The sequence below is a fragment of the Nothoprocta perdicaria genome, unplaced genomic scaffold (assembly GCF_003342845.1).
Source record: "Nothoprocta perdicaria isolate Ctin4 unplaced genomic scaffold, notPer1 scaffold_109, whole genome shotgun sequence".
NCBI classification, from domain to species: domain Eukaryota; kingdom Metazoa; phylum Chordata; class Aves; order Tinamiformes; family Tinamidae; genus Nothoprocta; species Nothoprocta perdicaria.
The window spans coordinates 2,166,767-2,170,985 of record NW_020454194.1 but is presented as its reverse complement, the minus strand read 5'-3'; positions in this window follow the sequence as shown (position 1 = coordinate 2,170,985).

Below are 4,219 nucleotides of genomic sequence, written 5' to 3'. Positions count from 1 at the left end.
AAAAAGCTGCCTGAGTTCACAGAGGCAGATTGCACTTCAAGCTGTGACTGAGGTCTAGAGCTACTTTATGAATGCTGAAGGGAACAGGGAGACAGCTAATTTCCCCTCACCAACTCAGATGGTCAGTGTCCACTACATATATTTGATGTTCAGACCTCACAGAAATAAGCAACAGTAAGCCACCAAATAAACAGATAGGAATTCTAATATGCAATATGCAATGAAGCGACTTAGTGAGTGGTCTTCTTTGTTTGTTTTTAGTACTTTTAGAATATAATTGTGTATGCAGATGACTCACATCCTTGAAGGATTTTATCCCTAATATAGCTGCAGCGAAATTCAAGCCAAGGATTGATATTAGAAACATCCTCACACTCATTAATACACTTCAACGCAGCTTTGATACAGCAGAATTGAATCCTAGTGCAAAATTCAAATAAATGTTCATGGAATTCTTCTGAGATGTTCAATCACTCCACTATGTTGCCCAGTGCAATGTAACAAAAAGTGGTCTCAGAAGTGTGTTTTGCCTCAAAGTAAATATTTATAACTGCAGGCAACTAGTATTTGTTTTCCTGTAGAGTTTCATATAATAAGCTCTTTAACAGTATTTATTCTTCTCATCTAAACTTCTCACATATTATCTCTAATTGTTGTTTACGTCAAAAATTAGGGACAAATTCTGCCCTCTTTTGAACACCTGCAATTGCCTCTCCAACTTTTCAGCCTGAACCAAGACAATGTTTAACCCTCATTAACTTCACCATTTTGAAAGATTAGTTGGCACTCTTTTAGATAAATGTTTAAAATAAGAAATGTTTTTGAAGTGATTTCTCCTCTTTAAATGAATTCTTTGCAACACTGCAATCAAATGTTAATTTATTTTTTCCCCTGCTCCATCAACTTTTATGCTTAGAATAATTAATAAACTCCCTTTATAATCATGATGAGTATGATAGTTCTGAACACTTTTTTTCAGGGGACTTACCTCATTGAAAATAGAATTATTCAGCTTTATATAGCTACTTTTAACAGAAGAATTTGAGGTCCTTTAAATTATAAAATCTTCAGAGAAAAGACTTTATTTTTATAATGTATCATTTGCCTCTATGATGCCATCAGAGTAATGAATAATAATGAGACAATACGTAAGAAATACGAAAAAATATCTYCTCTCTTTTCTGAATGCTATAAAATATTTAGCCTCCAGATATCCTCAAGAAAACAGCATCTCATAAAGGACAACTAATGTTATTAATCAAAGTAGCAATTTATGACGTATAAATAAATGGCTTTCACTTTACACACAAGGACAATATAGATGATCTGCAGATATCAGTTGTTCATCACATTGATGTATTTTTGTTATCATAATGCCATTACCTTGCTGCTCTTTCACTGGCTGCATACTGCTTATAGTTTCAAGGATTATTCTAGTGGCAAAATATGAAACGAGAGGCTTATGAATATTCAGAGGCTTTCCCCACGGCACTAACTCAGATCTATTTATAGTTGTGATTTATGGAGCTTATAAGCACAGYTAGAATTTGAGTTCAACATTAACATTCCTTCTATGCATGACATAACAGTTTATAGTTCACAGCGTCCCTGTATTACAATTACCGGTAAATATAAATGATATATATTTTTTAAAATCCATTAGTTTCAGATAAAATCATCACTCATATCTTGTAAGCTTAGTTCTCCTGTATGAGTCAGATAAGGGGGAGGGAGGAGAAAACAGCACGGAGAGAACTCGCTTAATCTTTTCCTTGGAAGACAGACGATCAGAGAGTAGGTTCAGCATCCAGCTGCAATATTAGCGAGTGGCAGAGCAGAGTGAGGGTATAAGAGCTGAACCCAGATAATGGTGGTTGCTTTTTTTATGCTTGCTACCTTACACTCATCTTCTTCCAGCAGGTGCCCCCGGCCAGGAAGGAAGAGAAGTCAAAAAGAGAAGACAAGTGCAGGAGATGATTTCCCCTGGCATGGCAATAGGAGAAAATAAAAAATGATAAAAACAGGGACAGCACGGGAATGAATAATTTGTAATTAAAGACAGAGTTGAATGTGCTGGGCTAATAAAGTGCAAGGCATTTTACTATAGGGATGGCTATAAGCATTAATAACAAAAGAAAGAAGAGTAAGATGGTCTGTCACATCCATAAAGACTGCAGCCTGGTATATAAACAAGGTTMTGTTATGTGCTCCATTTGTCTTCTTGTGATAGGGGTCTCATTCCCTGAGGCCAAGAATAAAATGTAAGAAGAAAATACAGGAATTTCTTGGGACATCCATGTCTCCCATGGTTGGTTTAGTTATGCCACTCATGACCTAGCTTAAGTTTATCAACAAATCTACCCTTTGGAGGATRAAATTTTGGAATTTTCTAGGTAAGAGTCTTGTTTTTTACTGTTAATATTTTTGCTTTTGGGTCATATTTTTGAGATTTTTTTTCTCTTCATTGGTGTACATATTCCTCACTTCCTTAGGGAGATCTTGGGAGTTTTCCTTTCAAAATTCTTTCCTTTAAAAATGTCACTTCAGGGACCCTGGCTACAAAGCTTTCAGCTTTTCCTACTTTTTTTCTCAAGGCTCATTGTCCAGCTTTTAATCTTTTACTTCTCAATGTTAGCTTATTAAATGGCCTTAAAGCACTGACAAAAGTAGTTTATACTGTAGTATTAAAAGTAAATGTTCTGTAAACCTCTCTAACATTACTGCCAGGCTGCCTGCAGGACTTGATGACTCAAGAGTTCATACAATTAAATTCAAATTACTTTAGGCAGCCTCCTGGGCAGCCTCCCATTTTTGTGCTCTCTATGTGCTCTGTGCTCTACCTGTATAGGAAGTATTATGAATTTTAGCACTCCTTAACTTGAGTAATCTTAAAAAGAAATGTGTCCCARGGCATACCCAACATATCCCAGCACTAAGTCTGCCTAAATGCAGCCTGTTTCTTAAATTGTGCAAAAATTTGGATATTATCCTTTATCCAAGGCATTTGAGGATCACACTAGGTGAAATAAAAAGGCTTTTTGGACCTAAATCCTCATTGTGTTATCTTAAACTGCTATGAGCTATTTGAAATGAAGCATGAAGCAGGTGGCTCAGTTGATCACAATGATCACAGCTGACTGTAGAGTTTATAACTGCAGTTGTCAGATGATTTATCAGAAATAAGAATATGACCTTGCAGTTGAAATATTCTGTCTGCTCTAAAAAAGGACTAAAGASAGAATCTCTCAAATTTTGCATATAGTGTCAGTCATAGATCTCAAAAATTTGGGCATTCAGGCAGAAGTCAGTGACTTTACATGACTTTTCACTGTGAACTCTCTAACCACAAAAGATTTTTCAGACTTTGTTCATGCTTCCCCAAAGCCGCTTGAAATTTTGCATAATTCATCTTTTTAAGGTGAGTAGAGTCAAGACACATGAACTGAAGGAAACTTCAAAAAAAGAGGTTGAATAGAAAATTATTACTTATCTCTGTCACAATGTAGGCATATTTCTACATTTGTACTGATGTGCAACTAATGATTTTATATTCTTAAAGAATTGTTATTTGTGTTGGAAAGTGAATAAGGAAACTGGGTTGGAACAGTGATTTTGAAAATAAAGCTGTATGGAGAGGTTGAAAAATCATTSATTATTGATTTCATGCTTGTATAACTGTAAAAACAGAAGCAGTTGTATTGAACATAATTTCATGAATGTGTGTTGCAGAAATAAGCCTCCCGCTTAGCTTTAATGGCTTACTGACTCATTACAAGTAAATAATAATTACAGAGAGTGTTAAATGTTAATTTAAGAAGCTGAGAGAAGAGCCTCTAATTGTACATTTTTTTCTGGCCTTTAGTCTGAAATCACAAGCACATTTTTTTCTGATAGCCATTACAGTAAGTTTTTGGTGAACTCACTGAAATTCATTAACATAATCAGCAGATGATTTTGCTACTAATTCATATATGTAATTGCACATAAAATAATTTCTCATTTTCTCTATAACATAAACATATTTCACATTCACTATTTTCCATGCTACTTTAGATATGAAGTAGATTCACAGCCCTTGCACAAGAATTCTTGAAACACACAGATTTTTCTATTCTTAGGCAAGCCAAATCCCGCATATATATACCTTATGATTGTATAGCTCAGATTCCATCTGTTCTGTGATAGTAAGGGATCAGAGATTCATTTCCTATTTCCTTCT